Here is a 21790-nt window from a genome sequence, read left to right as displayed (position 1 = left end):
GAGGCTGACCTCTGTGACCTTAGCAACACAGAGGCCAAGGGCACTGCTGTGTGTGTGCTCACATGCAGTGGGAGGGGGGTGGGGGAGGCGAGCACCTTCTCTTCCCAGGTCTCCTGCCCAGGTTCTGGCCTCCCGTCCTATGTTCTGTATGGTGCTCTCCTCTTGCAGGGGGCAGGGGGAGAGGGAGAGGGTTCCAGAAGGGGACAGAATAGGACTAGTCTCTCTCTTTTTTTTTTTTTAAACACTTTCACACACAAAAATAAAAAACAAACCACCTCCTCCAAACCATATACACAAAAAAACAAGCAAACCACGCCCATCGGTCCTGCTCGGGTTTGGACCTATTTGCAATATCATCTTAAATCTTCAGAGTCCCGCAGGCCTGGTCATAAAAACTCAAAATATTCAATAGCATCATTTCAAAATGAAGTTTTACCATTCTTTCCCCCCCCCTCCCCCCCACTTAAGAAACAATACATCCAGTACAAAACGATGCGTGTGTATCTGCAATTAACGAAAACAAATTGGTGGGAATGAGAACAGGTACACCAATAGGATCGGAAGGGATTATTTCCCAAAAGTTTTCTTTCATTTAAAAAAAAATGACTTACTCTTGGATTGCTTGAAATAGCTCTTTGGGAATTTAAAATACGACTCATTATGAAGAGAAAAAAACCAACTCACAGCCATCAACTCAGGAACATATGTTTGCAAAGTGATGTCATCTTGTGTTCTAAATGTAAGCAGCGGAGGGCTAAGTGTCACATTCCCCGTATCCAGGCACAGACACACTCATCACACTGACATGTCCCCATGACATCAGAGAATGAAAAGCTCTCACGAGAGTCAGGAAAGTGAGCTCAGGCTGGCTCTGTCCCCGGCCCAGTGCCGAGGTATCTGCTCAGCCCCTGGGCTCCTCTGCGCCTTCCCTCCTGGGACATGATGGAGCCGTGCTCCTCCCTCCCCGCACAGGACCTGATGGGATGGCGACTCTGTGGGGTGCAGAGCCTGCCTCCCTAAGGGTGACGGCCGGCTCCACGCCTTGCCAGCTCTGTGGCCTTGGGCAGGTGGTGACCACGTTCCCAGTCTCTCCGCTGACAGACACAGCATGGAAAACAGGAGCCAGCTGCTCAGGTTGCCATGGAGAATTAAATGGTTTCATGCCGGCAAAGCACTCAGGGCAGAATCGGGACCCAAGTGCACTCCACGTTCACGGTTAGCTGCCGGTCCCTGCCCTCCATGCCAGGTGGTCCCGCAGCACGGACGTGAGCTCGTTTCTCTGACACGTGAACAGCCTGCCTTTTCTGCATGTGAGGTCAGAGCTTTAAAAGCAAAGCGTTGAGGTAACGGGATAATGTGCCACTAACGGGGTCAGAGTTCATGGCAATTATGCTAAGCCTCTAGAGAGGAAGTTGCCATTTACAGATGGATCGTTACCAATTACATTTTACTCTCTCTGACGCGGAGAAAGTGCCAGAAAAGAAATGGGCAGATAGAACCTGGAATCAAATATGACCACCAGAGCCTATGGAGGGAAAACCCTAAAATGCCCATTAAAGTATTAAAGTATTAAATTGCTAAACAAAACCCAGAGAATTCAGAATAATTTTCCTTGGGCGTGTGGCACCCCAAGACTGCAGATTTAAGGTGGTAAGATGGTGGGTTCTTGATAAGTCTTGAGTTGCTAATGTTAATTAACAAACAAATACATGCAGTCTCATAACTATGAGGAACCTTACTGCTGGGCTCAATGAAGGATGCCTGGGAAGGACAGATGGGGACACTGACCTTCGGTGTCGCTGTGCGGTGGCCTCGCTGAGCCAGGGCAGCACTGAGCCCTCAACTCTGAGCCACCTTCCTGGAGCAACCCTGGCCTCGGGGAGGGAAGTGCAGGACAATACAGCTGGCTTTGGTGTGACCTTATTGCAGTCTCCTCCCTGGCATAGATCATAGGATCCAAAGCTTCTGCTATCACTCTCAACCTAATAGGCTCATGATTTTCATGTCACACCCACACTTCTGAATACGGGCCCCAGAAAGCTCTAGATTCCTAAAACTAGTGCTTTCATGCTTTCACATGAAATAGTCCTGTGACAGCTTCTACAGAGGCAGACAAAGCACAAACATTTAAATTTATGGATAAAGATCAATTCAATAATAAAGGTGTGAATGTACATATGTGTAAGGAGATGGTGTATTGAGGTTAAGACAACTCAAAATGGATTTAAAAAAAAATCTGATATAACCTTATGTCAATAACAGTTTATATTTAAATTATATGGCTGCTTCTACAAATCCCTTTTACGTACTTGTTTGTTCAAATACAAGTACAGTACTAATGACCAAAATATGGGAGCCCTCTGGTGGTTAAAGCTGGTAAATGCCTTTAGATACAGGCTGGTATATTTATCTTTCAGCTTAAAATCTATACTCACAAAATCCAGTTATTTTAAAGTTAACGAAAACATTTAAAAACCACCTTTAGAAGATGAACAAAGTTAGCTAAACATGTTAAATATGAAATATAACCACGTTAGAAAAAATACGTGATTTTGGAAACAATGATCAGCCTGTGAGTGCTTCTGGAAACGAGCAGAAATCTCGTCTAGGTACCGGGGCAGGGTCAGTGTCCTTGCAGCCTTGGTCTGCACTGCAAGCAATCCCAGAGGCCTCGGAGATGCTCCCGAAGAAGCGGCTAGCACTTTGCTCTGCAGAAAGCGAGGGCAGGGCGCTGGAGGAGAGAAAAGCTGAGTGTGCTAACGGCAGGGTCAGAAAGACCATGTTTATGACATGGATTCTTCTCCTGGCCAGTGAGTGGGGAAAGCACTTGCAGGCTCACACAAGGAAGAGTTTCCTATTAAAAACAATATTTCTTTTTTTAATTCCCTTATTGATGAATGTATTACATATGTGTCCTTATCCGCCATGATCCCCCAATATTTCAAAAACTGGGATAATCTGATCGCAAGGTGGGAGTTCCCCGTGGCTGTGACTGTTTGGGGTGGGAGTTCCCCGTGGCTGTGGCTGAGCAGAGGAGGGAGACCTGCTTGTCAGAATCGCCATGGAGAGGCCTCGGGCTTCCAGGGACTGGCCCGGACCCCGTGACCCCCTCCCACCTCCGGGCCTGGGACCCTGTGGTTGAACCAGGGTTTCAGGAATGGAGGGCGGTGCCAGTGCCAGGGGTGGGACTAGGCCAGGGAGAATGGCATGTATCTCCAGTTCCAGGGGGGCAGGCACATGTAGGCTGCAGGCCGCCTCGTTTCTGGAAGGATAACAGCGAGGGAGGCTTGTGATCCGGACGCCGGTCTGGTGCTTGGTGATCCCGCCTTCAGAGCCGCAGATGGGATGCTGGCCTGTGTGTGCGAGCAGCAGTTCCATGTACATTGAACCCTCTGTGACCACATCTGCATAGTTCACGGTCTTTTTGGAGATTCTCGCAGGCACAGTTCTGTCACCCAAAACAGCAAGGGTATGCTCTCCTTTTATTTTGTGCTTTAAAATCTAACAGGCCTTAGAATTTGACAATCTTGCCAATATTTATTTATTTATTTTTTATTTTTTATTTTTTTTAACCAAACATGTTTATAATCAAACCAGTTGTCAGAGCCGGGGGTCATTATTCGCTCCTTAAATAGCTCAAGCAACACCCTCACAAGAGGGGATGCAGCTTCACACCCTGGAGCAGACCTGTGGACGGATGTAGCTATTTATTTTTCTTTATATATATTTTATTGATTTTTTACAGAGAGGAAGGGAGAGGGATAGAGAGCTAGAAACATCGATGAGACAGAAACATCGATCAGCTGCCTCCTGCACACTCCCCACAGGGATGTGCCCGCAACCAAGGTACATGCCCTTGACCGGAATCGAACCTGGGACCTTTCAGTCCACAGGCTGACGCTCTATCCACGGAGCCAAACTGGTTTCGGCCATGTAGCTGTTTTTAATGATGTCCTTTCTAGCCTTGATCGACATCAACTTGAACAGGTAATTGTGCTGATTCCCCTCCCTCACCGGAAACAGTTCTGATTCATTTGTTCTGAGGTGCAGAGGGGACGGGGGGATTCCTTGGTAAGCCCGAAGGGATTGCAAGTGCTGTAAATGTAGAGAGCCAGCTCCCCCCTGAACCGGCAGCTTCCTTAGCAGATGGCCCTCAGTGTGCCCCACACCCGGATTACCCGAGAGCAGTTAAACCAGAGTAATGGCTACCCCTTCTGGTTCCTGTTTCCGGACATCTGAAGGTGGGCCCAAGGATGAGCTTTTCTTTCTTTTCTTTTTTTAAATATATATTTTATTGATTTTTTAGAGAGAGGGATAGGGAGTTAGAAACATCGATGAGAGAGAATCATTGATCAGCTGCCTCTTGCACACCCCCTACTGGGGATGTGCCCGCAACCAAGGTACATGCCCTTGACCGGAATCGAACCCAGGACCTTTCAGTCTACAGGCTGACACTCTATCCACTGAGCCAAACCGGTTTCAGCATGTGCTTTTCTTTTTTAAAAATTTCTTTATTGATTAAGGTGTTACATATGTGTCCTTCTTCCCCCATTCCTCCACCCATCCCCCTCACCCATGCCTCAGTGCTTCACCCACATTGAGACGCTGTGTAAATGCTTTTTAACAGATTGTTATCCATTCTTTGGAAAGAGAATGGTGGCCCTTTAAGGATCCTGCTTGTACTTGTCTCTCCTCACCGTCCACAGTGCTGGCTACGTGCGGACATTGTACAAACAACAGCCAGGTGGTTGTTAGGTGTCCCCTCCTGATGCCCCGGATCTGGAGCTGGGCCGCGGTCCCCAAGGATGGCTGGGGGGATGTGGGGGCAGAGGACGCTCTCCGAGCTGGGAAAACGCAGAGGAAAGAGGCGTTTGGTGCGGCAGGCACTGTGTGCAGCGAGGCCGCATAGCCATTTGCCAGGCGGACTGCGAGGTCCCCCGCACTGCAGCTGTCAGCCTGTCAGCGTGACCTTTCCGGGCGGCACACACCCTGGAGTCTCCTGTCACACGAGACAATGTGACAGGACTTGCTTTTCAGCTACTGTGCCCGTCCTCCTCCCCTCCTCAAGGAAGACAGTCCCAAGGAGAAAAGGGAGCATGGGTGTCACCTATGGATGCCATGAGCTCAGGAAACAGGCAGGGAGTTTACACATGCATTAGGCTTCATTGGACACAATTCTGTACAGTGTGTGATGGTCGTGTGTGTGTGTGTGTGTGTGTGTGTGTGTGTGTGTGAAATATGTCCATTACGTGCACTCACTCCCATGCACACAGCCTTGCTGGCTCAGAAATAAGGCAGCCATCTTTCTGTCTCACGCTGGGGATGGAAAGATTACAAATATCAGAACTCATTCTAAATGTCATTCTGAATTTAATATGGAATTATCTAATTACATCTAATTGAAGAACCAAGACATAAACTACTAATTTCAGCCCCAGCCAGAATGTTGCAGATTTGCCCCATTTTCCTGTGTAGAATATAGCATTTGGCACCGATCCTGGATCAGACCTTTTTTGCAGCTGCATTACCAAGTATTAGCCTCCAGAGAGAAGCATTTGCGTCATGCATCAAGAAAAAGAAAAAAAAATCCCGCCATATTCCATTTCTTTTTTTTTTTTCTGCTGGGAGAGAACTCTCATACATGGATACCCCGCCACCCCATGGCACCCACTGCTTACCTGAGCGTCAATACCATATTGTGTGCTTGCTGTCACAACATGTGACATTTTGCTCTACTAGGGGTGTCGAACTCAATCAGAGAAGGGGCCAAAATCTAAAATCCAGCCTAAATCGCGGGCCGAATGGTTTACTGAACAGTCATAAACTGACAATGTCATAAACTGACAGCGGAGTGCAGTGATGACAGCGCGGTGCGGGCCACATTGCAAGGCCTGGCGGGCTGGATTTGGCCCGCGGGCCTTGTGTTTGACACATGTGCTACCAATAGCCAGACAATATAGTTCATACTTCGTATAATACTAAGAGGTGATTATCACAACTATGGAAACTCACTTTTAATGTAAAAATATGTTTACACAGTAACAAGAACTGCAAGGGCTATCTCTTTCCTTTCTTACTTCCCTGGAATAGCCTAATGGCCTGTGGTCAGCAAACTGCGCCTCGTGAGCCACATGAGGCTCTCTGGCCCCTTGAGTGTGGCTCTTCCACAAAATACCACGGCCTGGGCGAGTCTATGTTGAAGAAGTGGCATTCGAAGAAGTTTAAGTTTTAAAAATGTGGCTCTCAATAGAAATTTTGATCATTGTCCTGTTGATATTTGGCTCTGTTGACGAATGAGTTTGCCGACCACCGGCCTAACGTTATGGACGTCTGTGCGCACACACCTCCCAAACCAGCGTGCGTAAGATAATAATTGTTCAGAAATCCATTTGAATATTAAATTGTTATTTTCCAATTTTGATTGGTGTGTTTACAGGGTATTTACAGGGAAGACCCCCCCCCAGTTTCCCATTGTAACTTGTGGAGATATTGACTGCCCTAGTCTACATCTGCCATGTGGGTGAGCGCAGCGAGCCAGAGATTGGGGCTGCTCCCGTGGGACTCTGTGGGAAAGGAAGCCAGTTCATGGAGCGTAAATGTTATCCTGAGATTACTCATTTCTTTTATTTTTTTAAACATATCTTTATTGATTTCAGAGAGGAAGGGAGAGGGAGAGAGAAACATCACTAATGAGAGGGAATCATTGGTTGGCTGCCTCCTGCACGCCCCACTCTGGGGATCCAGCCCGGCTCCTGGGCATGTGCCCTGACCTGGGATCAAACCTCCACCTCCTGGTTCATAGGTCAGTATTCAGTCACTGAGCCACACCTGCTGGGAGTTTAGTATTCATTTCTATTAGGCCCTGGAGGGGAACAGTCCGTGTTTTGGAACAGGAAGTTCATGGATGGCTTCTGCAGGGGGGGAGTTTAGGGGAAGTGAAAGGAGGAGGACATTGTGTGAGGCGGTTGGGTTGTAAACGCTTCCCGAACTTATAATCATGGGTCTGCTCTTACGTATTTTACCTTTCCCGTATTGGGGAGCTGTTTAGCATCTGCTGTCTTCATTACTGAAACAGAACTGCTGAAAAAGAAACACACCCTTGCCTCTTGGATACTTAAGTCATGATTGACAGTCCCACCTGTTACAGGCAGAGGAGAGCTCCTGTGTGCTCAGGGCTGTACGTCCCGGGGCTGGACGGAGGGAAGCTGACGGTAGGCTGAGGATAAGCAGCAGAGTGAGGAGGGGACCTTCAGGGGAGCAAACACACAGGTGGGGCTCCGCCTTCCGGGCCCAGGCTCTCAGGAAGATGGCCTGCTGCTGTCTCTTCCTTGGAATCCTTGGTCAGGGTCTAGCCCTGGTGTCCCGAGGACTCAGGCAGACTCTCTATCTCCTTCAGATCTAGGTGGGTCCTCCCGGCTTCACCATTTCTGGCCCTCTGATTGGTAGGAGCGGAATGTTCCATTGAGCCATCCCCGTGTGGGGGGTTAGGACTGTGGAGGCTCTGGGCCCACTTCCATTCTAGGCCCAGACCTCAATCAGAAGAGTGTCTTCAAGGCTCCAGGTGGCCCATTCTAATAACATCAATGATAACTTTTAATATATAAAAGAAATAGCTCCCACAGTCTTCAAGTGTTCTTTAAACAGAATCCTTTCTTGTCAATTCATTCGATCCTCTGTGTTCCCTCACATGGTAGTTCTTGTTATGTAGGGTGGCACTGAGACTCAGGCCAAGCAAGTTGCTCAGTGTGGCACAGCCAGGACCCAAGCCTGGACATCTGGACTCCAGAGCTTCAGCATTTCCTATTGACCCTTTATTAGAATGCCTTCTTCCATGTGTCTCACTGGAACTTCTCATTGAGTTGAACAATGAGTCAGATGTTCAAAGAATTGGGATTTTGGGTGCCAATATCATCATGACCTTCAATGCCATAATTCATGGTGTCATTAACATAACATCTACATGTTGTAAGACTTTATGTTTATGGAATTTTTTCCACCCTGTAGCCCATACTGCCTTACAGCTAAATATTGCTGTTTTCTCCATTTAATATGGGTTCCCCTAACCAAGACATATATGATTCATCCCACCTGACTTTCCTAAGCTTCAAGCTTGTTGATGAGGTGGCCTTTGCTGGGGACCCACATGGTCAGAGAGAGCAAGTGTATATGTCGAAGGTCAAAGGTGATGCTGTAAGAGGCCCTCATGGACCAGAGCTTTGGACACAGCAGGAGTCCTTACTGATGCCAGCTGTGGGGGTCCCTCCTCTTTCCTCCTATTACCAGCTCAGAGGAAAAGACCTTGAAGGATTTGGAGATAAGAGCCCTTCTCCAAGGAGTGGGCCACGGTGAAAGCTAATGAGGTCAGTGGTCCTGCCTGGTTCAGGCTGAGGCATTCAGCATCGGGACAAGGTACAGAATGGCATGTCGCGGTTAAAGACGGCTCCGTGGCTCTGCTGTGTGCAGGGAACTCAGAGCTCAGCCAGCATCTGTCACAGGTTTTCCAACACGTGCTTACTAAGCACTCAGCACTGAATTATTCATGTTCAAACGTCAGCAGTATTGCTCATCCTGCCTTCTTGACGATCGCTTTCTCTTAATGTGAACTTGAAACTTTCTACTCTGAACTCAAGCTTTCGGACTCAACTCTGGTCCATTTGCATTAACAGCTGAACAGCCTGACCCACTGGCTGGCTGACATTAACAGCCCGGGGCTGGCTGATCATTTCTCACAGGATCTTTGAAAGTGACCATCCACACTCTGATCCTGTTTTGCCTGAGTATATGTTGGTAGAGCTGATAAGAGCTAATTGTCAGAGCACTACCTGCTCTCACAGGTGCCTTAATTTATATATTCTCACAACAGCTCCACAATGCAGGAGGTAATATTAATATCCTCCTTTTTGGAAATCAGCAAATTGAGGTCCAGACAGGTTAAGCAATTTGCCTGACCACACACAGCTAACGCATAGTAAACAGGGTTGTTGCTAACCCATTTGGCAACTTGGTGCAAAGAGAAAAAAAATATTTGTTTCAGGGTACCCCACTTTCATCTGATGAAGAATTATCAAAATACACCCATTTTATTTATTAGAGCATACAGCCACCCTCCAGAAAAACATGGCATAAAGATTGCAGCAGGATGTCAGTATCTTCAGTGCATGGGAGCTAAAACCATGACAGGTAACCCTACAACCTTGCACTTTGCACCTGCATTGTAGCGCCTCGTGGAAGAAAGAAGGTCTGCTGTTATCACTGAAGGCACGCTGGTTCCTTAAAGATGTTGTTATTGATTTCAGAGAGAGGAAAGGAGAGCACTGTGGGTCTTTAGAGAGAGGAAACCCTGGAGTACACACTTTCTCCATTTCCTACCAACCCCAACTCACAAATGAGCTTAACTGTGGCTACTTTCCAATGTTATAAAAAAAAATGACCCATTGGTGGGTAGCTGGGATAGGTCTTGAGGTAAAGGTACACTCTCCAGAGGATCTTGTCATGATGTCTAATTGGGTACTTCTTGTGACACCCAGTGTGTTGCTGATGATCCATATACATTTATTGAGAATAGGAATAATTATGCAAATCCATAACTCTTTCCACGTCTTCTCACACAGGGTGAGTTGGGATTGCTGTTGGTAATTGTAATTGAGGTGCTGCTCTGTTATTTTGTTAATTATTTCCACTCGATGGCCTGATTAGGAAAATTGCTCACTGTGTTCCTCTTGCATAATGTGCCATTGGGAGGCACGAGGAGCGAAGGGCCTGTGCCCTGAGCCCCCAGCTGAGCAGCTGTCTCAGAGAGCCTGGCTTTGCCAGTGTCCAGTGAGACTGAGTCCAACCACTTTTTAGAAAAGAGTATCTTTTTTTAAAATATGTTCTTATCAATGTCAGAAAAAGAAAGGGAGAGAGAGAGATAGAAACATCATTGATGAGAGAGCATCATCCATTGGCTGCCTCCTGCACGCCTCCTACTGGGTATTGAGCCCACAACCCTGGCATGTGACCTGACCAGGAATTACATTTTTAACTTCATAATTTTGGAAGTAAATTTTATTTTCATATTAGTTTATTGAAGTGGAAAATATATTTGGTATTTATTAAAAAAAAATAAAGGGAGCCCTAAACTGTTTGGCTCAGTGGATAGAGCGTCGGCCTGTGGACTGAAAGGTCCCGGGTTTGATTCCGGTCAAGGGCATGTACCTTGGTTGCAGGCACATGCCCAATAGAAGGTGTGTGGGAGGCAGCTGATCGATGTTTCTAACTCTCTCTTCCTCTCTGTAAAAAATCAATAAAAGTATTTTTTTTTAAATAAAGGGCAATGGAAAAGAAAGTTAAACATTTTGTTTGCAGTATTTCTCTGAATTTTTATCCCAGCATTCCCCTTCCTCTTTTACCCACAACCTTTCACTCTTAGATCTTTGCCCAATAAGATGGAAGCAGGGACATTTATGAAGTGCCATTGTTGATTTTATTTGACCACTGATTAGGACCCAAAGGAAGGCCTTGGGATTGTGCACAGGAGTTTTCCGGTGAGATTCTGGCTGGAAACAGCTGCAGTAGGAGGATGCTGTAACAAACCAGCCCAGGTGCCCTTGACTGACCTTGAACTCACAGCGCATTTGTGCCATTTCGTGCATAGCTGCCAAGACACCCCCGGGACGCTCTCTTCCACTAATGTCCTTCCGTGAGCCAGGGGCTGTACAAACACTTCATTAAAATGGCTCAGTTTTAGTGGAACCTGTAGCATCGCTGAGGGCTTTTTATTGTTGTAAATTCTGAAATGGAGAAATCTACATCCTGTTTACATATGTGTTCTGTCTCTTTCATGCTTAATGGGTAATGAATCAATGCAAATCAGTGATTTTCCTCGGCAGTGAAACCCCGTGCACGTTGATTCTGTACAAAATAGTCCTCATTAGCGGAGTCAAAACTGGGGGCAGGGACCCGTCTCCTATAAAACGCTTCCGGAGGCTCTCAGAAGCGCTGCCCGGCAAAGCCAGAAAGGGTTACACAAATCACCAGGCAGTACCTGCTCTGCCCTCTGCACTCCCAAGCCTTGTTAGTGTCTAAGGTTACAGCAGGAAGAAATGGAACCCCGGGGTTGCCACGGAGACATCTGAGCCCTGTCAACACCTCTGGCTCTAATCGTGACAAATGGTACTTATGACATCAGGACTAATTTCATCGGATTCAGCTCGGAAAAAAGATACTTAACCTTTGCTGATCATATTGGGTCATTATAATTACTTAGTAAAAGACCTGATTAGACAGCACTATGCGATGTCTGTGGATGCACAGTTTTGAAGTTTATTGCATATTATATTGATGGCAGATCTGAAAGTTAGCTTTTTCTGCAAGACCTTTAACGATCGCGTACACCTGCAGCAATGACACGTTGGTTTTGTGGCTCACTGGTTTGGCACAAAACAAGCGTGGTGTCTGCAAGATGTTATTGAAAACCCTGGATAAAACGCATGAAGTTTTAAAAATCAGGCTTCGTGTGAAGGCTAGGACGAGAAAGCTTTCTATCCATGCTCATGAAATTAAAATAGCCAAATACGTCACTCCCCTTTGGGGCTTTTCGGGGACGTGCCTTCTAAGCCAAGGCTGGAAATAAGTTACATTTCAAATGCCAGCTCCACCTGATTGGGGGGGGGGGGGGGGGTTTGCCTAGAATGCAGAGCTGGGAGGCATTCTGAAGGCCTTGGGGCTCTCCAGAAGGAGTATAGAAACTGATCGATAATGTCTGCCCTCCTGGTGTGAGTCCAAAGAATATCTGACAAGCTTGTGTGTGTGTGTGTGTGTGTGTGTGTGTGTGTGTGTGTGTGTATCTCACTTTCACCTGTATATATATATTAGAGGCCCAGTGCATGAATTCATGAATGGGTGAGGTCTGGCAATCCTGGCCAGGGGAAGGGGACATGGGCCATTGGCCGGCCTGCCTGCTGGTTGAACTCCTGGTCGAGGGGACAATTTGCATATTAGCCTTTTATTACATAGGATATACACTGAACGCCCAGATTATTATGCGTTCAGAGAGCATCATAATCTGGCCACTCAGTGTATAGATGTTTCATGCTCAGCACCTTCTCATCCACAGTAACTCCCAGGCAGGCAGGGAAACCACAGGCTTGTCAGATATTCCTCAAGGTTCCTTCTCAGCCTCCGCCTGAGCAGGGGACCCAGGCTGAGGTCAGAGTCCTGTCTGCAGAGCTGGTGGCTGGGCACTGCCCCTGGCAGGACCCTGGAGGTGCTTATCTTTAGAATCCATCTGCTTTTCTTTCCCTTCTCCGTTTTGGTTTCACCTTCTCAGGGGCTAATTCTCCTAAAGTGCTAAATGGGGAGAGCCTACGGTTATCACTCCTGATACCCAGAGATAGGACCCTTCCTGGTGAACATTCAAAACCTGAGGGGTAGTGGAGACAGGATCCGGGGCATGGCTCTGCTGTTCCTGTACCCTCCCAGTCACACAGCCTTGGCAGCCATGGGGAGACCTGGAATTCTATTGGAATTCCAGTTTTTTCCAGTTTAGAGAGACACCCTAAAGGACCCACACCAGTGCCACAGCACACAGGAGCAGGCCTGCGGGAGGTCGCAGCACGCAGGCACACACCACCATGGGAGCCAGCCCCTTGCAGATGCTGGGATTACCGGAGGCCGGTCTGCCCTGTGATGAGAGAGGACGGGCAGCGAGCACCCAGCTTCTCAGCCAGAGTCAATTTCTTTGTTTAAAATAAATGTATGTACATCGCACTCTTTGCCTTTCAAAAATATCCTGAATTTATTCTGAGAGCATCTCGCTCTCGAATGCGACCACTAGAGAGTACTGTGACACTACGCCTAGACGCCAGTGCTCAGGAAATGCGGCTGTGCTTTTGGATTATAGTATTTTTTTCTTTTCTTTTACTAATTCAAGCCATTAAATGGACCTTAGTATACATCCATTTTTCTTTGCAAATTGCTTAGATTGCTTAGTATGATTTTACTCTTAAATTCTGAAAACTATTTTCATTTTGATCTGTGTTTGCCTTAAGACAGAAAGCGTATGTCTCAGTCCTTTCTTCATACTGTCTGTCTGCTTAGTTTTGCAAAAACAATGACATTTGTGCAGGTGACGCTCAGAGGAATCTCTGTTTTGTTTTTGATATGGAAATTCCAGAAGCACCTGCTAAACACCAGAAGCTCCAGGCACAGGGTGCCGCCTGCCTAGCACATGTCTGTGAAGGACTGCAAGGCTTTCCCACCTAAATGGATAAAGCACACACACACAGGGGAAGACATAGCCTTGGGGGCAGGAGGCAGGCGCAGAGCGGGAGACACAGTAGGTCAAGAAACTGGTGCTGACCAGGAAGCTGGGGCAGGGAAGAAGCCGGGGGGGGGGTGGGGGGGAGCTGGGTGGTCAGGGAGCCATCAAGAAGAAATAGAGAGAACCCAGCCTGAAGGACAGGCAGGAATTGAAGAGGAACATCCAAGTGGCAGAGCCTGGAAAAAGAGAACGATCCCCTGTCCAGCCAGGACAGGGCTGTTCAGGTTCTAGTTCAGATCAGCTACGCTGCTCGCCTTGCAGACAGAACATGTCTGCAGCCCCGAAGGATTGCTGGGTCTGGATTGTGGATGCTTCTCAAGCTAGTGTTAGGAGTTTCAAGATAGTGTTAGGAGTTTCAAGATAATTTGTTTTGTAGAAAGATCTCAACCTTTTTTTTTTTAATCTAAAAAAGGAAGTCCAGGCTATAAAACACACATCATTAATAAAAGTGCAGAGTATTATATAACCTAGATATATATACACATTTTATTTGTCGCTTATATCTCAATAAGCTGGGAAGGAAATAAGGGATGACATGGCAGGAATGCATAACTTGGCTGTGTCCTGGTTGGAGGGAAGCTGTGGGGGTGCAGGTGCGCCTAGGAATCTAGTGAGGAGCACACAGAGAGGATGTGGCCTATGGAGTGTGAGAAGGCCTCCCAGAGGGGTCTCACCAGCCCGCTAGGGAGCATCCGTGACGGGCGCCTCTAGTGAGCACCTGCTCTGACAGAGATGGGGCTTTGTGCAGAACAGGACACACCTCTTCCTCTGAGCCCTGGGCAGGATCCGGTCCAGGCCTAGGCCAGGTCCCTTGTTCTTCAGAACCTGGGCTGCTATCCTGGTACCACCACACAGTCTCCAATGCACCCACTACCCTGTGCTCCATGCCACCTGCCAGTCTGTCTCCCCAGCGCCTCGCACGGTAACCATGGCATCCAGGGCAGCTCCCGGTTTCTCCACCATTTACCCAGCTCCTCCTCGGACATGCCCAGAAGCCAGAGTATGAACAGCATGTGCAGTATGAAGCCTCGCGGCGGTGCTGCCACCTCTTGGAGAGTTGTGTAATGACAACCAGAGGGAGCAACGCCCTTTTACATTCCCGAATGTTAAACTGCTATTTGGTCTAGACTTCAAGTCAAATCCCGCCTGCTTCTCTTTTCTATAGGAACGATTATAAAATCACGACTTCTTCATTTAAGTACAACTATAAAGTCTTTGGCTGGAAAAGTCATTCTCTTTTTATGATAATTTTAGTATTAATATTAATACGTTTTATTGGTTGACTAACACGTACAAAAAAATGTTCCAATCACATTCTAGGTGTTTTCTCTTTCTCCTCCGTAGTTTCTTTCTCTGCTCCCAATTATCCCACCTTGAAACTACAGACTTGATCCTGGAAAACGTTTCAGGAATGTGTCACAAATCCTGCTCTGTGTAACGGTGGATCTCTTTTATTGGAGGGTGATAAAATTGTCTTCCAGCTCCTCATGAATACTCATAAATATGCTGAATAAAGGTGGAGCTTTTAAATCTCTCTCTCTCTGCCTTTCTCCTGTCTCTTGACAAATCTCTTTAGATTTTCAGCCCCAAGGTCTACCTGACGAGTTATGAGAACACTCTGTAGCCTTAGGCAGGTTCCTGTTGCCAGGTGAGGGACTTGCTCGAGACTTTTTCTGCACTTTGGTTGTGCTCTGCTGTGATTTTCAAGACAGCCCTCTGTGGCCAACTGAACCAGTGTACTTAGAACTTCAAGATGCAACCCATCGTGGGGTTATACAATATGTCTCACATTTCAAGACAAGTATTAAAGAAAAAATATATAGGAAAGGAAAAGATAAACTAGAAATCTCAGAGTGCATCGCACACAGAAAAAGTAAATCATTTATAAACATTCTTCAACCCCTTGAGTAATATATATATATATATATATATATATATATATATATATATATATATGCCTAAGACCGAATGACTGGTCGACCAGTTGCTTTGTCGCACACTGACCACCAGGGAGCGGTCGCTTAACTCAGGAGCTGCCCCCTGGTGGTCAGTGCGTTCCCACAGTAGGTGTGTCACTAAGCCAGAAGTCATGCCTACGGCTGGCAAGCACTGCTGTGGCAGAGAGAGCCTCTCCCGCCTCTGAGGCAGTGCTTCCAAGCAGCAATGGCAGGCACAGTGGGCCGGGATGAGCAGGAGCAGAGGCTGGCCCTGGCTCAGGCTCCTCCCAGGTTGCCTGCCGCCTTGGGCCAAAACCAGCAGTACAACATCCTCCAAAAGGGCCCCAGATTGTGAGAGGGCACAGGCCAGGCTGAGGCACCCCACCAGTGCACGAATCTGTGCACCGGGCCTCTAGTATGAGAGAAGCCCAGTTGTCTCACTTTCTCACCAGCACATTTTAACCAGGAGTGAAGTAGTGAGTGGTATCTAAATATGATTTTAATTCCTATTTCCCTGATAATAACATTAAGCCCGTTTTAATATATTCATTGGTCATTCATATATCTTCTTTGATGAAGTGCCTTTTTAAATATTTTGTGCATTTTTAATGGCGATATTTGTCTTACATTGAATTCTAAGAATTCTTCATATATTCTAGATACACTAGAGGCCCAGTGCAGGAATTTGTGCATGGGTGGGGTCCTGCTGGCCTGATCAGGCTGGGCTGACTGGGGGAAGGGCCATGGGTGGTCCTGATGCAGAGGGGGAGGGTGGCAATCAGGAATGGGGCCGGCTGGGGGAAGGGCCATGGGTGGTCCTGATGCAGAGGGGGAGGGTGGCAATCAGGGATGGGGCCGGCTGGGGGAAGGGCCATGGGTGGTCCTGATGCAGAGAGGGAGGGTGGCAATCAGGGATGGGGCCGGCTGGGGGAAGGGCCATGGGTGGTCCTGATGCAGAGAGGGAGGGTGGCAATCAGGGATGGGGCCGGCTGGGGGAAGGGCCATGGGTGGTCCTGATGCAGAGGGGGAGGGTGGCAATCAGGGATGGGGCCGGCTGGGGGAAGGGCCATGGGTGGTCCTGATGCAGAGGGGGAGGGTGGCAATCAGGAATGGGGCCGGCTGGGGGAAGAGGCCGCAGGCAGTTGGCCGGCCCCACTTCTTGGTCGAACTTCCAGTCGAGGGGACAATTCGCATATTAGCCTTTGATTATTTAGGAAGTTCTTTATTAGAAATATGCTTTGTAAATATCTAATCTTAATCTACAATTTTACTTTTCATTTCCTTAATAGTAATTTTGGAAGAGCAGAGGGTTTTAATTGAGAGGAATATTATTTGTCACTTTTTTATTGTTTATTTTTTGTCCTTGATAAAGCATGTTTGCCTAGCCCAAGTCACTGCAGTTTTCTCTGATGTTCTCTTCTAGAAATGTTATAGTTTCACCTCTCATATTTAGGTCTGTGATCCACTTCAGGTTAAATTCTGTATATGGTTTGAGGTAATAATTGAGGCCAGGTTATCTATTTCATATTGGATGAGTATTGGCAGTTTGTGGGTGGTGTTGTGTGTATTTAGAGAAACATCCATTTTATTGAAGTTGTTGAATTTATGTGCCTAATGTCCATGTCTTTATTATCCTATTAATATTTAGGAGACTTAGTGACAGTCCCCATTTCATTGTTTAGGGTTAGGGTAAGAGAGACAAGAGAGAGAAAGAGGGTAAGAGTGAATGAGAAAGCCGATCTGGGGCTGAAATACTGTCTTTTTGGGGTTGAACACTGAACTGTTTGACTCACTCTTAATGCTTACCATGCTTTGTTTTTCCCATAAGCATCAATATTGGGCCGTAACACAGTTATTCAAAGAAATATTAAGTGATTTTTTTAGAGAGAGAAAGAAAAAACAAGAACAAATGACCTAATACCTAGGCAAGTCCGATGGTAATATTCCAATCCCACTCATAACTCACAGAGCAGGGGCTATTGTACATTGCTACCTGGTAGAAAACAAATGCCTCATTAATCAAAATCACATCCGCAGAAGAGCACGGGTCTGCCATTAAATTAAGGCTGACATCACAGAGCGCGCACGTTCTCACATGAGTGAGCTTCTCTATTGGCCATCCCTCCGTTCGTGTCTCAGAGGGGTCTGTGCACACCTTCCTGTGTGAACAAATGGGCTCAGGGAGGAAAAGACAGAGGCAGCTGACTAGCAAACTAAATGACCAATGTCCTGAATTGTTTACCTGAATCTTAGGATAAAAGAAACCTCCACAAGTACTCAGGCCCACTTAAGACTTGAAAGTCAGTAGCTATGACAGAAGATTTTCAGTTTCCAGATCGTCAGTGGCCCTCATTAAATATGTCCCCCAACAGAATGTGACTCCTGGAGGTGGCCTTCTGTCATCCTTCACTCTGAGCCTCAGAGCTTTTTTTCTGTGAAATAGCTCATAACCGATATTTTCCTTTATATTATTAGTAAAGAGCTTTTCAATCCCTGAAACCCCATGTTACTTACTGAAGTAACTATTTTTATTTCTGACTGCAACCCATCTCGCCAGGAGGCCGGGAATCCCATGACTCAATGCACTGGCTCTGCGCCTATTCCAAACCCGCCTACGCAGTAACTTGACTTTCCTTCTCACCAGCCGCACGGATGATGAAAACTGTCAGTGTGGCCTGGAGTCCAGACTTGGTGCCCTTTATTATTCCTTTTACTTAATCTATTCTTTATAAACATTTTTTTCATTATTTATTCTCATGGCCCAGGGCTACTGTTCTGTGTCCCTTAGTAGCGTACAAGCCTTGTTTCAACCAAATATGCACAGTGTCTTTTATGGTTGTTATTGTTGTTGTTAACACCTCAGTGGACACAAACCCACCAAGTAGCCGGAGAGTTTATTCAGAACTGGGTTTCTTTCATGAGATCCCTGAGACACAATATTGCACCACCGGTTGGTTTGATTGGATCTGGTTCACAGATCCAATCAAATGGAAATGTGATATCTATTAACAAGTCACCCAGAAACTTAATGCCTAAGGTAAACATTATTTTGTAGCTCATGGTTCTTAGGGACAGGAAAGTTAGCAGGACATTTTTTGCTTGTCTCTAATCCTCACGGTGTCCCATGGACTGGGGTGGACTGGGCGGAAGTATCAAAGGCAGCCTTCGCACCTGTCTGCTAGTAGATCCTCAGCAGATAGCTCAACTGGCTGGTCTCACCAATGTGGGAGCCTCGCTTATCCTTCGTGTGACCTTTGTTGTTGTAAGGAGCATCTCATTCTCCAAGGCCCACCTTCAAACAAGGAATGTGGCCTCTTTCCATCATTCTAGCTTAGACTCCGTCATGTGGCTGCCAGAATTTACTTGAACCAAGATAAAAGCTGTCATATCCTTAAAAGGATGGCCTTGAAACCCCAATGACATCACCCGCACTGCGCTCTTTCAGGCAAAACGAGTCATGAGACCATCCCAGATACGATGTGTGGGCGGTATAGACCCCACCCCTTGAGCCCTGGATTCAGGCGAAGTCAGATCACAAAGGGGATGTTGGCACAGGGAGGCCTGATCTATTGGGGACCATTTTTATCTGTTTCCCTAAAGCTTATCCTACAACTGCACAGTGCTTATAATTCTAGGTCATGGTCAATAACACAACTTCTAAATTTAAACATAACTGTTACACACATGTGGCCTCAGAAGGGCAAGATGATAAAAGAAGGCTCCTCTGGTCCCACGTAGATGGGCAAAGTACTCCATAATGCTTTCTCAGAGTCCCCTGTGCTCAAATATCAGTGTCAGCCTGTAGGAAAAGCATCTTTCCATTTGATTTTCTCCGCTAGATCTCAGTGCTGGGGATCACGCCCTGTTCTTCCTTGTATAATATCTCCCACACTCAGCACGACACCCATTATAAAAGAACTATCTGTTCATGGAGTGAAATAATTCCACTTTAAGGTTATATATTTTTGTCTGGAATGAATTACATTTTTACTAGGCCCACATGAGATTGCATCTCATACCTCCTGGCTACTAGGTTGTCTGGTCTAGGAACCTAATGTGTGAGTGAAAACCATCTCCAGTGCAGCTCAGATTTTGTTCCATGTCCTCCCTCTCACATGGAGAGCTGCTTGTCTCCCCCTGTGCTTGCCAGGTCCCCCCTGATCTTCCTGACAGGGCTGACCCGGCCCTCTGCTCAGGGATTTTTATTCTGCCACGTGAGTAAGTGTGATTGTGCGCACTGTGTACTCCTGCAGAGCTCATGGGAATCAGCTGGTCCAGAAAAGAGGACCCACGCACTAGATCCAAGGGGAATGAATCCAAATGAAGCAATGTCAGGTCAACAAATGGAAGAGCCCTTCCAGACAGCGACAGCAAGATAAGCTCTAATCCAGGGGAGTGCACACCTTTCTCTACTCGCTCTGTGCATGGCCAAGGGCAGAGTCTTGTGCCTGAGGAACCCTGTTGGTTAAATGGCGTTGAAGCAACATTAGGACTTTCTAGAGAGGATATCTAAAAGTCAAAATCTCCCCTGCATTTATTTGTCTGAATGAAGTACAATTCCCAGAGCAGATTTCCAGGCACAGAGCAAGTGCTTGGAAGAGATGTGACGTCCGAAGGACCCTGAGCTGTATTGAAGAAGCACCTCGTTTCCAAGGAAACGCTCTCAGCCTTGCACTCAACCTTCAGTCTCCAGTCCTTACGGGCTGCGTGGGTACACAATTATTTCTAGCTATTGGGAAGAGTGTGTCTTAGGAGCTCATTTGAAAAATTTTACCCAATCTCACACCCTTCTGCTACCATTTTGAATTTAACATGTCTCCAACCTTTCTTTTGTTTACGATATTTTGTTTACAATAAAAAATCTGCAAGATTATTATGTTCAGTGTCCAAATTATTTCCCCTTTGCTGTTCATATGAATTTCCAGAATCGTTTGCAAATGTGAAGTGTTTGCAACAGCATTCTGTTTATGCCACAGACGAATCCCTTTGAAATGAACCCGTAGCAAGACAGTTGTCAGGTGATGCAGTATGAACTTTTATTCACAGGAGACAAGCAAGGTGTTAGATAGGGTCTAAGATCAGAGGGAATCCATGTGAGAGAATGAAGTTTGGCTCAGAGCTTTTTCACATATGTTTGTGAGGTACCATAGACTAACTGTGTGTGCCACTAGCATGTATATGTTGAAATGAAGCCCCCAATGTGATAGGATTTGGAAGTTCTTAGGTCATGAGGTTGGACCTTTATGAATGTGATCAGTTCTCTTATAGAAGAGACCCTAGAGAGTTCCCTCAGTGCTGCCACCATGAGGACACAGCGAGAAAAACATCATTTATGAAGCAGGAATCGGGCCCTCATCAGACTCTGATTCTGTAGGCACCTTGATCTTGGACTTCCAGCCTTCAGAACTCTGAGAAATTAATTCATGTGTTTATAAGGCACCAAAGCTGTGAAATTTTTGTTATGGCAGCTGGAAAGGACAGACATTAGGGAATTCGATTAAAAAATCTATACACATTAACCGGCTTATTGCTTACCAGGTGGTTCAATAAATTGTAACCCCATTGATGATGATGATGATGGTTACTGTCATGAAAACAGAAATGCCTGGATTTCATATTATTCTATGAAATATTTTATTCATCAAATTTTCTGAGCCCTGCAAACGGTAATTGCTTTTACTTTGACAAATATTCAAAAGAACATCCGACACAAGAGCTTTATTACAGTGCACAAGGTTATCAGCTATAAAATCTATACAGAAATCTCTACATTGTATTATGAAACCAATTAAACCTAATTTCAGTGGTCCTAAAATATGACCTTACAAATTACTCTCAATTCTTTTCAACCTAAAATAGAGGGAAATGTTAACAATTTCCAGGTAGAAAATGTTGCTTCTTTTTAAAGCTGCATACCAAAGAGACTACATTTTTAATACAAAGACAACTTCTAAAGTGAAAAATATGCCTAATCCTTGAAAGGAGAAATTTCCTGTCATCAAATATGAGTTTCGTTAAAATAAAAATAAAATACCCCAGAATAGCCTCCTCTCAAATTAAAAATACAGAGCTACCTTAAATTATTTTTGGAACCAGTCAAGAAAGGATAGTGAGGAGGAAGTTCAAATAGCATACATACCATTTCTTACAGAGTCAGAATGTTCATAGAAATCTTCTGAGTCTTTTGGCAAAACAGGTAGAGGACAGGGTGGATTAGGGAAGAGTGCTCCTGTACAGAACAGATGTGTAGGTAATTTCTAGGAAAGGCTGCAATAAAACTTAGAAAATAATAGTCTTGTGAATTTATTTTGAGTGTCCCACGGAGTTACAAGGAAGGATAGAACACAAGTTCATACAAAACCCCCAATTCCAGGATGGAGCATATGTTATGGGGTGCAGGAAGGCAGAGCAGTGCTATGTGGGACAGAGGAACCTCTGGGTCACTCCAAACACCGCACCTCCTCCCTGGGCTCCCCGACCCCCTTGTCCTCTACCTGTTTTGAACTGTTTTACTTTGGAAAGGGGATGGCCTGAGATGAACCTCTGGCCT

At 46.2% G+C, this 21790-nt stretch overlaps 1 protein-coding gene across 1 annotated transcript in view; it reads left to right on the top strand.

Moving 5' to 3' along the window:
* DSCAM (DS cell adhesion molecule) overlaps nucleotides 1-21790 on the top strand; it is a 392588-nt gene that overhangs the window by 195686 nt on the left and 175112 nt on the right. The window lies entirely within an intron of this gene.

Source organism: Pipistrellus hanaki (assembly GCF_964339955.1).
Source record: "Pipistrellus hanaki genome assembly, chromosome: 2".
Classification (NCBI taxonomy): domain Eukaryota; kingdom Metazoa; phylum Chordata; class Mammalia; order Chiroptera; family Vespertilionidae; genus Pipistrellus; species Pipistrellus hanaki.
This window is presented reverse-complemented; position numbering and strand designations above follow the sequence as displayed.